The sequence below is a fragment of the Pelophylax lessonae genome (genome assembly GCF_965119305.1).
Source record: "Pelophylax lessonae genome assembly, chromosome: 3".
Classification (NCBI taxonomy): Eukaryota; Metazoa; Chordata; class Amphibia; order Anura; family Ranidae; genus Pelophylax; species Pelophylax lessonae.
The window spans coordinates 442,672,374-442,686,538 of NC_138770.1; positions in this window are offsets into that span (position 1 = coordinate 442,672,374).

The window sequence follows — 14,165 nt, forward strand, 5'->3', positions numbered from 1 at the left end:
AAACATAAGTGGTTTTAGGACTTTATTGGAAAAGTCTGTTTTCTGGTTTGATCCTTAGCTGACAGCCCACAAGCAATTGTCTGAAACAATAAAGTGGTGTGTGGCATAGGAAATACTTGATTTATAAAGACTGAAAAAAAAAAAACGTCAAACCCTTTTGTTTTGTTGTAGTGTGTTAAGCTGGCCATAAACTTATCAGGTTCAGCAGGGATTGGCCAAATTTCGATTAATGTGTGGCCGTCCCTGCTCAGCAGAAGCCATTCTTAAAGGACATACTGGATAAAATGTTTAATCAGTGACTGCAGCCATTGAACAGTGTTTTCTGATGGCGGCGAGTCCTGCTGTCAGATTACAATGTCCCAGAAGAGGGGATTCCTCTATCCACCTGCTGGCTGTAAGAGGTGAAAAATATTACCTGTCTATGGCCAGCTTTAGGCAATACTTGTGCATGCCATGTCTTTGGTGCGCTGGCCTGCATTTTGCTATTCCGCTTGATGGAAATTAAAAGCCTTTTGGGAAAAAATGCAAGAAAATGCAATTTGTGTTCATTCATGCATTTTGGCATAAATGTAGATTTATTCATAGTGACAAGTATGTGTATATTGTGGTGGTGGGAGTTAGATTGTAACTCCACTAAGTGATAACTGTATACCAGGGGTCTTCAAACTATGGCCCTCCAGTTGTTCAGGAACTACAGTTCCCATCATGCCTAGTCATGTCTGTGCATGTCAGAGTTTTACAATGCCTCATGGGATGTGTAGTTCCACAACAGCTGGAGGGCCGTAGTTTGAGGATCCCTGCTGTATACCATGCCTGCTACAACTTTACCACCAAACTTCTGGATGATAGTAAAGTTGCAGCAGGCATAGTCTTATGGATGAAAGTATTGACATTAAGATCAAGGTAGGGGGGATGAAGGGAAAGGGTTTTCAGTACTGAAAAAATATTATGCTATATTAAATAAAAAGATGACATACAAAGCATGATTCTACATTCCCTGCCCGCTTAAACCTGACCCCACCCCTTAATCTTCAATTTGGTTTTAAAATTATAACATTTTTTTTACCTTAATACATTCCTTGTATTGAGGTAAAATATGTCCCAGTAGCAGTATTGCCGACACAACTGCTCTCATAGCAAGCAGCTTTCTAAGGGAGCAGACACAAGTGGAGGAGCAGAGAGCACCGGCAGGGGACCCTAGAAGAGGAGGTTCGGGGGCCACTCTGTGCACTACCATTGCACACAGTAGAAGTATAACCTTTTTGTTTTTATTGTTATTACTTTAAGTTAAACTAAATGTACTGTATTTTCCGGCGTATAAGACGACTGGGCGTATAAGACGACCCCCCTAATTTTCAAGTTAAAACATAGGTTTTGGGCTATATTCACTGTATAAGACTACCCCCCTTCCGAAGCAAGGCAACACCATTGAAAAAGATCAGATTTCTCATAGATCTCCAAGGTACCCCAAGTACTGTAATACATGTAATCTCTCATAATATCGCCAAGGTACCCTAAGTTTTACCAGTAGATGTAATCTCAAGACGCTGGCTGTGCGGGAATCCTGTACCGGTATACTGTAAGTACCGTAGCTTCGGCTACATACAGTATACCGCGTTGAGCCAATCACAGTGAGCAATGTATTCTATTATTGAATGCAAAGCCTGCTCTTGGCAGAGTCAGAGAGGCGGGCTGATGTTACTCCGCCAATCCGAGCATTCAATAATAGAATACATCGCTCTCCCTGAATGGCTCAGCACGGTATACTGTATGTAGCCGAAGCTACGGTACATACGGTATACCGGTACAGGATTCCCACACAGCCAGCGTCTTGAGAGATTACATCAACCGGTAATACTTATACTTGTTACCTTGGAGATATTATACTCAGCGTATAAGACGACCCCCCATTTTTGGGGGATTTTTTTGAGGTTCAAAAGTAGTCTTATACGCCAGAAAATACAGTATATATCCTTTTAGAACCACTTAAATTTTACCCTCACCTTAAGGCTCGGTTCACACTTGTGCGATGCGGGAATGCTGCGAATATGCAGCGTGATCCCGCATCGCATCCGCACATCTGGCAGTTCACACTGCCATATGCGATACGCAGGGGGTGTCAATTAAATGTTAACGACACCCCCAGTTTGATCGCGTATCGCAGTGCGATCTGACAGTTCGCACAGGATCGGATCGCACAAGTGTGAACCACTGTGCGATCCGATTCTGAGGCGGCTCAAAAAATGCCTCATGTGTGAGTTTGCTGCGGTACAGTGCAAATTCAGCCATACAAAGTGTATGGCTGAACTCGCATCCCCACATGAGATCGCATGTAATGAAGGAGCAGTGCGCTCCGAATTACATGCGATCTCGCAAGCCGCACAAGTGTGAACGGCACTAAAACTTAACCTTTTCCCTAACACTCCACACTTTACCAGGCTATAAAACATAAACCCTTGCCTGATTAACACTTAACTCTTCCCTAATCTTATCGTAACCCTGAAACATAACCTTAATACTTAGCCTTAAAGGGTAACTCCACTTTCTTGGGGAAAAAATAGCAAATAAACAAAAAACAATATAGTGTATACAATTGTGACACAAGTCATATTGTAATTGAATGTTATTAAAAATTACCTGTCCTTTTCAATCTATAACTGTTGTAAGTTTCTGAAAATTCAATGCAATATGGCTACTTGGAGCTGTTCTGTACACAGAATGTATATTGACCACCCCCCAGACACATCATTTCCTGCTTGTGTGATTGGCTCACCAATTTTCCCAGAAGTCTGCACTAAGATACAAGTCAGATTTCTGGCATCCCCTGCAACAAAAATGTCATTTTTTGGTGAGATACTCCCAATAGGAACACGTCTAAAGGGATGCAGGCCCAGTAGCTTTTCATATTAGAGCCTTGCAGCTGCCACAGCTGATAGATATTTATGAAACCACTCCCATTAGACCCACTCAGCACAATGATTTCTTCAGAATAACAAAAGATAGTAATCTGCAACAAAGTTTGTTAAAGACCTTGTAATATACATAGATCACCCAGAGGGGAATGTTTTTTCCTCAACAAAAGTGGAGTTACGCTTTAACTACAAAAGAATCCAAACATGTAACCCTGTAAAATGTAAAGAAACAATACTGGGACAATAACTGTATGTATTTATGCCATATGGAGATATTCAGTAAATTAATTCCCATTTTATTCCCATGCTTATACAAACTAGTTACTAGAACACTGCCAGGTGTGTTTTTTTTTTAAGGAAGACTTCTATAAATTAATTTTGTAATCACAATGCCTATCTGTTACAGAACCATGCTAACTGGAACACATGACAGAATTTGTCAACTAGAAGAAAAGTACCAGAAATGTAGAGATTAACAGCATTGATCATATTTCCAATTCCATTCATTGTTTACAAGTACTTTTGTTCAGCTGCTTGTGGGCTGCATTGAAATCAGCAGTCCCCTAATTCTTTAATTTCTACTTAGATTAAAGGATGATGATCCACATTGATACAATGTGGTTACTGAACTTATCTGAAGAAGCAAAATTTAAAAGGTCTAGTTGTTGGGAACCTAGACTACTTCTGACAACCTAGAAAGCTATCTGTAATTTTTGTGGATAACATCTGCTCGCTAATAGTGTCCTCCTGCTGTTTACAATCATGTACATGCCCATGTAACATGAAATATTAGTCAATGTTTTAACATACCCAATACCATCATACCAAATGGTCAGTTTTTTTAAATAAAATTTAAAAGCCTTATCTGCCCCCCCCCTTTTCCACCCTCCTTTCATTGGTAGTTGGGAACCAGTTTTTGTTGATTTCCATTACAGATTTACTTGCTGTGCTTCTTCCCTATACAAACCTATTCTAGGTTGGTCACATTGCATCTCATTATGAATATTGCGGTATTGAAGAAATTGGAGAAAAAAACAAGTTGTAGAACCTGCTTTATAATTCCATAAATTATTTTCTGCACTAAATAATGACCTGTTGGTCTAAGTTTGAGAAATACATACTAGCTTAAAGTGTAGACTGGAACCCAGTGTATGCATACTAAAGCCTAGTACACACGCAACGATTATCGGCCGACCGATCGTCCGTCTTTTGTCCAGAGTGGTGTTTTGTTGGTTGGAATGTGCCTAGACTGCACACAAATTTTCTCGCCTGACAAAATTCTACTTCAGAAGTGATGTCATGTGTTGGTTTGCTTTCTTTGTGTTCTTTCTTTTCTGAGCATGCCCAGACTTGCTCATTAGATTTTTCCCTGTCGAAATCTGTACTGACTGCACAAAAAACGGCCGTGTTTTCACGGCGGCCAAAAATTTTATAGCCTGCACACCAGATTTTTTTTGGCCGAAAAGTCGGAGTCGGTTTTCGGAAGCATCATACTAACAAGCTGAAAATCGGCAGATCGGTCGTCGGACGAAAATTCCCTGCCGATTTTCGAAGCGTGTGTACGAGGCTTTAGATGATAAAAGCATCTTAATAACTAGGGCATCACCTTTACTGCAGAATATGCAAGACCATTAAACAGACAGGGGAGTGGATTGAGAAAAAGCTAATGTGCATTAAAAATAGTTTTTGGAAGAAATACCTATTGTTAAGAATATGCTGTTGGGGACAAAAAAAAAAAAATTATTTAAACAGGTTTTAAATTTAGGGAGATGTATCCCTTTTTCTTTGCTTAGTAGTCTCAATTTTCATGCCAATGATATCTGATGTGTTACTTTCATAGATCCTGTTGTAAATAACCAGTCATGGATGTACTAGTGACATTCTTTTTATGTTCATCAAACAAGAGCATGCTGTATTTCAGTTTAAATGAAAGATATTAAGGCTTATAATTTCATAGTATCCCAGCCGTGTACTAATCTGCTGCTATAATGTTTGAGTTTGAGGGTTTTCATATACATTTAAACATTACTGCTTTTGATCAGATAGAAAAATATGACATACTATACATGTAAATACTGGTATGTTTATTGCATTATAATTTTTAATTTTGCTTTTATTGTGTTTTTTTTTTTTTTTTAAGGTTAAAGTGATTGTAAAGTCTCTTTTTTTTTTTTTTTAAATAACATGTTATACTTACCTCCTCTGTGCAGTTGGTTTTGCACAGGGCAACCCGGATCCTCCTCTTCTCTGGTCCCTCGTTCCTGCTCCTAGCCCCTCCCTCCTGTCGAGTGCCCCCACAGCAAGCAGCTTGCTATGGGGTCACCCGAGCCAACTCAAAGCTCCCTGTGTCCATTCAGACATAGAGCTACCGCTCGGCCCCGCCCGCTCTCTCTCCTGATTGGCTGACTTTGATTGACAGCCCCGGGAGCCAATGACGCTGCGGCTGTGTCTCAGCCAATCAGGAGGGAGAGTCCCGGACGTCAGAGGGACTCGTGGACATCGCTGGAGAGAGATGGGGCTCAGGTAAGATTCAGGGGGTTCTGGTGAGGCTGCTGCACACAGGTTTTTCATCTTAATGCATAGAATGCATTAAGATAAAAAAACTTCTGACTTTACAACTCCTTTAAGTGTAATTAATAATTGCCATCAATCTAAAGCACTCTTCTTTTCTAATGGCATAGAGAACATAATGGACAAACAGCACTTGAAATGTTTTTACGGTTTCTAAAAATTGTTCTTGCAGGTTAAAAGTGTTGATTATAAATTCTGAGGTATTGATTTTATTGATATCATGACACTCCATTTTCCTTTGGTTGGTGACTGTTATTAACTATGAACTGAAAATACCATCTGTCAAATTTTCCAGGTAGTACACCCATGGCTTTTGGGTTAGGAATACAAAACGATGATGTAATGACTGCAACCACCATTAATTTATCACTGATCATCTGCAATTGTCAGACTGAAAAATAAAATCACATTTTGCATACCTGGTTGCAAGACAATTATTTACTTATATTTGCTTTTGATTGCTGTTACATACCATAGGTAAAGATATATCTAAGACTGTATAAACACACACCCTTGGAAAGCCCTAAAGTAGAACTTTTTTTTTCTTTTTAGATAGAGTAAGTAAGGGGTATAACCCCTATTGGTTTATTTTTTGCCATCTGTGCCCAATTGGGGAGATTTACCTCCACTTCCTGCTCCGCAGCCAAACCAGGAAGTGAGAAGAAACCCCTGAATATTAAGGAATAACTTTGGGAACGTCCAGGTTATCAGAACTTGTGTCCCCATTGGAAAATTTCCCCTTTTCTGGGGACAACCCAAAATTAGTGATTTTCTTTTACTTTCACTTTCAATGCTAAAGGGCTGTACACACAGGCCAAATATCTGGCGGCATCAGCCGGTTCAATAGAAACCGGCGGACATTTGGCTCGTGTGTACAGCAGCCGGTCCAACAGAAGCCAGCCGGCTTCTGTCAAAGAGACATGACTGAAGAACATTTGCTGATTGGCACCTAATCAGTGCCCCCAGAGAATGGCTGAGAGCGCTGACCGGAGTGTTCTTTCAGGGGGCTGTCCCCCTTTCAGAACACAATAGCTCAGCGCTGTACTAACATCTTTTTATTGAAAAATTGAGATGTATAGGTACAAAACATAGAATTTGGGCATTCCCTGGCTAATACAGAACACCTCTTATTATAAAACCCCCTAAAAAGGGGGAAAGAAACAACACACCTTCCATTTAACTCGCTCTGTCATTCTCTTATAAAATCACTTCAAGGTTTAATGAATTATAAGGAGATTCCTGTTCCCTCTCAACCATCAGGATAATGTATTGGAAGAATATTAACTCATGTTTAGAATCCTACCTGAACAAATGTAATGTGAGTCCCCGCAGAGGAATACATTTGTTCATATAAACAAAACCTTATCAGGGGGGAATTTATTCAGTCTGTGGACTCCTGATCATCTGTTGTACACTCCAAATCTGTCCACAAGTGCCAGACCCTCTCAAATTTCTTAGGACAACCCCTGGACAAATAAGTAGCTTTGTATAGGGGTACAACCTTATTGATTAATGGCTTACAGAAGGGCAGATTAGAGGCTGTGTCCAATTTCCACTTGAGCACTATTGCCTTCCTGGCATAAAATAATAAGAGACCCAAGAGAGTATGCATCACCCTACGAACGGCCAGAGTGTCAACTAACCCCAGGAGGCAAACACCAACTTTTACAGGGACCTGTATAGTAGTTAGGGTAGATATAAACTGGGTCATTTCCCCCCAGTAGCTACTAATCTGAGGGCACTCCTAAAAGATATGGGCAAATCCAGCAGGGTCACTAGAGCATCTCCAACAGCAAGAAGAGGAACTGGGGTATATACGATGTAGTTGTGGTGTAAAATAAATTCTGTGCACTATTTTAAATTGGATCAGCTGTTCTTAGTCGATATTAGTGCTTGAAATGGGCTGTCCCAGAGATCTTCCCAGTCTTCATTGTCCAAGTCCTGCTCCTACGAACGCCACACAGTTAGAAGGGCATCTAGTCCCACATGAAGGGAGGGAAGTAGTGACTTGTAGATCAGAGAAAGTGTTTTTTTAAGAGCATCATCCCAGAGAACCTCCAAATTGTCCTGCTCCAATCTTAACAAGAAGGACCCAAAAATGCGCTGCATAGGCGTGTCGGAGTTGCAGGAATCGGAAAAAGAACGCATTAGGCTATATAAATTTATCTTTCAAACTATCAAATGTAAATAGTGCACTCCCATCACCAATATCTAAAAGGTATCCGATTCCTTTAGTAGCCCAAAGACTGGGGTTTGGTAAGGAATGAAATTCTGGTAGCATGGGATTGAACCAAAGCGGAGTTGATGGGAACCTTTTACCCCTCACTATATTGGGTTTAGTAATGACAGTATGCCAGGCCTTGATAACTGCCCTCATAGCAGCTGTAAGGGGTGAGTGAGAGACTCTCAGACCCCTGGAGAGGAGATTAGAGGGTCTCCTAGGATACTGAATGCGCAGCTTCTAATGCTACTGAGGCATTTGTGTCATCAGAGATAAGCCAGTTATGAGCGTGGGTAAGCATGGCCACCAAATAGTAGGTATGAAAGTCTGGGCAAGCCAAGCCCCCTTGCGTCCAAGGTCTGTCTGCATAAAACTTTCCTGCTAAATCTAGCTGGTTTGGATTGCCATAAGAAGGAGCCTATAAGTGAATCTAATTGTTTAAAAAAGAATTTCGGTAGCCACTCTGGGACGTGCATAAGGCTGTATAATAGAACTGGAAAGATTTTCATTTGAATTAAATAATTCTCCCGATAAGGGATAAAGGGAGATGTGATCAGGCTTTCAATCTCTGTTTACACCACTGAAGAGCTAGGGACAAACTAAGATGTCTAAAATCCTTAGTGTTGGGTGAAATATTGATTCCTAAACATTTAATAGTCGTTGCCCATTGCAAAGGAGAATTGGGGTCAGCCAACCTTTTATATCAATCGGTAACACAAGGGATTTACCTCAATTAGTATGTAGACCCGAAAGGGTCCAAAGCAGTCCAGGATCTGTAGTATTTCCAAACATGAAGGGCCCTAGAAAGGGTATTAAATCATCTGCATAAAGCGCTAACTTGTCTCCAATGGAGCCCACACGAATCCCAGCTAACTTATCAGATGCCCCCAATGCCTCCGCCAATGGTTCCATGGCCAGCGCGAACAAGGTAGGGGAAAGAGGGCACCCTTGCTTCATCCCCTTCTGGATCAGAAAGCGAGGCAACAACTTGCCATTCAGCTTAATGCTAGCTACAGGGACTTTGTATAATATCTCCACTTCCGAAAGACCAGGCCAAAACCAAATCGCTCTAACACCTGCATCTAGTAACCCCATCAGACTGTGTCAAAAGCCTTTTTAATATCAAAGGCTACCAAGACTCTCGAGGCAGTCTCTTCAGGCTGAAGCTAGAGATGTGTGAAAACCCTGCGGATATTAACATCAGTGGATTTGCCAGGTATAAAGCCAGTTTGGTCAATATTGACAATTTATGGTAACTCATGCATTATCCTGTTGGCTAGGGCTTTAGTGAGGATCTTTAGGTCAAAATTCAGAAGTGATATAGGTCTATAGGAAGAGCATTGCATCAAATATTTGCCAGACTTGGGCAATAGCACAATATATGCCTGATACATACTATCTGATAATTGTCCAACCGCCAAACAATGAAAAAAAACGTTTTTGTAACCTAGGGCCATATGGGCATTGTACCACTCTCCCAGCAGACCATCTAGCCCTGGGGATTTATGATTGGGGAAGGATTGGATAGCAGCCTCAATTTCCAAGAGTGATAGAGGTTTGTCAAGTACCTCCCTATCCTCAGCAGACAAAAGCGGCAATTGTACGTCTCCCAGGAAATCCAGCAGGGACCTATTTGGGTCCAGAGGGGAATCCTGATACCACATACTGTAGAATTAATGGAATTCCCTTAAGATGCCCTCTGGGTCCGTAACATAGCCCCCTCGCGGGAGACTGTATCCCAGGAATCACAGTTTAATAGGAAGGTTCTGCTACTAAATAGGCTAGGGTTTTTCAGTTTTTATCAGCTAATTCAAACACTTTGGCAGACAGGCGTTGTGCATCAGACTGGACTAATGAGGTGTATTGAGCATGAGCTCCCTCCTAATCTGCGAAAGGCCCGAGAATGATTCAGGAGTCAGATCATCTGCAAAAGCCACTGAGGCCTCTGACTCCAGTTGTGTGGTCTGCGAGGCAAAATCGTTGCGCAGGGCCTTAATAGAAGAAATCACCTCTAGCATAAGCCTTGCATGCCTCCCACACCACATCAAGGAGGTGGAATCCTCATTGTTCTGCCAAAATTCAGACATTTTAGGGAATTCCAATTCCTTGGGGACACCAATCCAACATCCCGGGCTCTTACCCGAAGATAACAATATTTAGAGAGGGGAGTCATCTGAAAGACCTGCCGGGAGGTAGGAAGCCGCGTGAACACAGGGAGGGCAGAGGCAGATCCAAACATTAAATCGATACGAGAACCTGATTTTTGAGTACTCGAAACATGAGAATAAAACTTGACCCCCGGATACTTCCACCGCCAAATTTCTTGCAAATTGAGAACATCTGCCCAAACAGCCAGATCCTGAGGGACAGCTCTGAGTGGGTTTTATGCGTCTAGCGTATTATCCAGAGTAGCATTGAACTCTCTGCCCAGGATTAGATGCCCTACCTGGAGAGGAGCTAATTTGGTAAAGATCGTGTAAAGGATGGTGGAATCAAAGGAGGGGGGAGGGGAACATACACATTAACCAATGCCCTTCCTTGTGCATACAATTGCAGAAACAATGAGGTATCTACCCCCTGGATCAGTAATGACTTGCTCAACTAAGTAAGGGAGTGACTTATTCAGGAGGATAGCAACTCCTCTCACATAAGTGGAGTAAGTGGCATGAAACCCCTGCTTGACCTACGCTCTTCTCTTGCAATAATAAGACATGTGGTTTATAGGACTGCCGGTATTTGAAAAGCAGGGACCTCTTCACTTTGTTGTTCAGGCCACGTATATTCCATGAAAGTAATTTCAAGTTATGTCCATGGTTGTTGTAACAGACCAAGAAGCTCCAGGAGGGAGCCACACAGAATGAACTCCAGTAATGAGGAAGCAGAGGACAGGAGATCAACACGCGCCCGCCTGAGGACACACCAGTAACTGGAAGGGAGGCAGCAGATCAGGAGGAGAAGCAGATTGTAGACCTGGAGCAGGTGTATGGTTAACAAGAACTGAAAAAAGAACTCCCTACTGCATAGCATTCCCCAACAAACTAGCCAAGGCAGCTTAAATCCCTAACCATAAAAAAAAGAAAAAGGAAACAAAATCATCTACTGAGTTACAGACTTCTGGGATCTACAGTCCAAGTTTGTCTGAGCTAGGACAGCAGACGAAGGGGGGCACGACCCCACAAAGTTCTGAACAAAAGGGGGGTAGCAAACTCGAACTGTAAATGTCACCTACCACAGCAGAGGGCAACTCCGATTGAAGGAAGAACGCGCTGGGGCAGGATGGACAACCTTACCCACGCTCGGCGTATAGAAGGATAACCTACATGCCATAGGGAGATGCAATGGAGACATCCAGGCAGTCCTGCAAGGTGACCGTGTGGGTGAAGGAGGATGACAGACATCAGGTCAGAGAAGTCCATCTGCATATCGCCATTTTAGGAGGTCAGTACTGCTCTGTACCTTGTAACAGGATTATATCTTCAGCAACCTTGGAACTTGATAATGAGGGACCATGGAATGGCAACAACTGCCATGGGCACAACTTGAAATTTGGGCGCAAGGATTACTGTAAGGTAAAGAGCTAGGTGTCAGCCTCATCAGGGGAATCGAAAAACGTCACCGATCCACTATGTTGGACCTGCGGGCGACTTGGGTAGAACATGGAGTAATTAATATCCCATTCACAAAGTCGTCTTCTGACACCTGTGAAGGTCTTGCAATGCTTTTGAAATTCCGCTGAGAAATCAGGATAAAGATGCACCACCGTGTGCTCATATGAGAGGGTGGGATGCTTTCCGGCCTCACTAAGGATGCGGTCACGGTCTCTAATTGAGGAACCTCACCAGGAAAGGCCGCGGTGGAGCCCCAGGTTCGCCCTGGCCGGTTTGAACTCTGTAGGTCCTTTCCACCACACATGTTGGGGGGGGGGGCCTCAGTCAGGTTGAGAAGGGTCTTGAAGAAGGTCTCTGGTAACTCAGCTGGGTAATCCCCCTCCGCCCCCTCTGGAAGGCCGAGGACTTTGACCTTGTTCCTCCTAAGGCTGTTTTCTGCATCATCATTAGCCACCAGGGTTTGGATGGTGCATTGTAATATGTGAAGGATAGCATCATGTTGGGCAATATGATCCTCTGTAGTGGAAATCCAAGACTCTGTCTCAGAGAGTCTGCCCCTAATTTTATCCAAATCTGCCCTGATGAGATTGCATTCCGCAGCCAGATGGTTAATGCGGACCAGTAAGGAGGATTTGCTCTGCTCTATGACCAAGAGGATGACCGCAATGCCACCTGTTGCGGCCGAGAAGCTGCCGGGTCCGCCACTATTACCCTGTCCGCTAGCAACACTCTAATCTGATCCAAAATGGTGTATGGACTAAAGGCGGATTGAGCAGGTGGCTTCTTCCTTGCCGGCGTGGCTGTCGATTTGTTCTTAGAGGGCATGAAAGGTTGTCCAGAAATATTGCAGACTGAGCTAGATGGTGCTGATGCTTGCCCTTTAAGGATTTCTGCGATTGAGGTAGGAAGAAAGGAAGGACAGAGTCTTCTGTAATGTGAGAGCAGCCACAGGTGGATGAATGGATGGCCCCCCAACACTCCCTAGGGGGCTAAAATGACTACAGCCACATGGGTAGAACCAACAGCCTCCCGATGCAGTACAGCAGGCCTGCCTTCTCCAGGGGGCATCACAGGCAGGGATAAAGGAGTGGATCTCGTCTCTGGATCTGGCAGGGTGCAGAGAATAGAGTAGGCCTCAAGATGGCGGCTGGATTACTGCAGTTGAACCGGCTGGCCGAGCACGGAAATACTGACAGTGGGCTGAAGCAGGGGATGCCAGGGAACTGGTATGGTAGGTATGCAGGCTCCCCAGGCTAATTCCAGCAAGGATGGCAGAGGATTGGGACTGGCAGGCCGCGGGAGTCTGGAGCCAGCTGTGGCCAGATTACTGCAGATGAACTGGCCGGCCGGGTGCAGAAATATTGATAGTGGGCAGAAGCAGGGGATGTGAGACAACAGGTAGGGTAGGTATGCAGGCTGATTCCAGAAAGGATGGCAGAGGATTGGGACCGGCGGCCTCAAGATGGCAGCGGGCCGTGGGAGTCTGAAGCCAGCTGTTGCTGGATTACTGTGGCTAAATCTGCCATCCAGGCACAGAAATATTCATGGGGGGCTGAAGCAGAAGATGTGAGGGAAGAAAAAAGGAGGGCCATTGATACAAAACAAGGTTTGTTCAATGAAAAAATAGGCGGACTTTAGAGGCACATGTCAGGCAGGCAAAATTGTTTGTTTAAAAACATATATATTTTATTAAACACATATTAAAAATAATAATCAAAAACACAAAAAGACAGAACACAACATATACAATTTAGCAGTGTTAAAATCCACATTTTCTATGAATCAAAATTGGAATATACAGACATTTTGGTAGTTACATATGAAGATATTATGGTATTAGTCTGAAGAGGTCAACGCGTTTCGCCTTAGCTTCTTCTGGACCTCAGACATATATGTGTTTTCTCTCAAAATGCAGGAAACTGTGCGATCCGTGGTCGTCAGTAAACCATGATGACCATAGGTGGTAGGGGAGAAAGGTAGGCGGGGGAGGAGATGGAGTAAGTCCACCTTGTGTGATTATTTAATTCAGGAACTCATCATGAGATTTGGTCCCCTTGTAGTAAAGAACACGTGCCCCTTGTAGATTTCAATGGAATGTTTATCTCGGTACAAAATGTTGCTATATGTCTATTTCGGAGCTTTTTTACATACACTCTGGCTGTAGTAACATATTTCAGTAGCTGCAGATAATTAGCTTCAACCCGTAGAAAGAGAGGAATCTCATCCAAGGGAGGAGCATGCGCCGTATGCTTCCGCCAGCCTGCCAATCGTCCCGCCATGGCTCTTCCCCGATCGTCGGGGATCGAGTGAGGAAATCCGCCCACTTGTGTAAACAAAGCGGGCGGATCTCCTATGTGACAGACAGTGACAGATTACAGGATTCAGCATAGCTGAACCTGGGATCTGTGTCTGTGTCACACAATCCCCTCCCCCCACACACGTCAGTAAGCATGAGGCATACATTTAACCCTTTGATCACCAATAAAGTTAACCCCTTCCCTGCCAGTGTCATTATTACAGTAACAGTGCATATTTATAGCACTGATTACTGTAGTAATGTCACTGGTACTCCCAAAAGTGTCAAAAATGTCAGTTAGGGGTCCGATCTGTCCGCCGTAATGTCGCAGTCCCGCAAAAAAATCGCAGATCGCCGCCATTACTAGTAAAAAAAAATAAACAATAAAAATTACAAATCTTTCCCGTAGTTAGTAAACGTGATAACTTTTGCGCAAACTAATCAAAATAAGCTTATTGTGATTTTTTTTACCAAAAATATGTAGCAGAAAACAAATTGACCTAAAATGTTAAAAAATTTTGATTTTTACATTTTTTTTGGGAATGTTATATATCAGA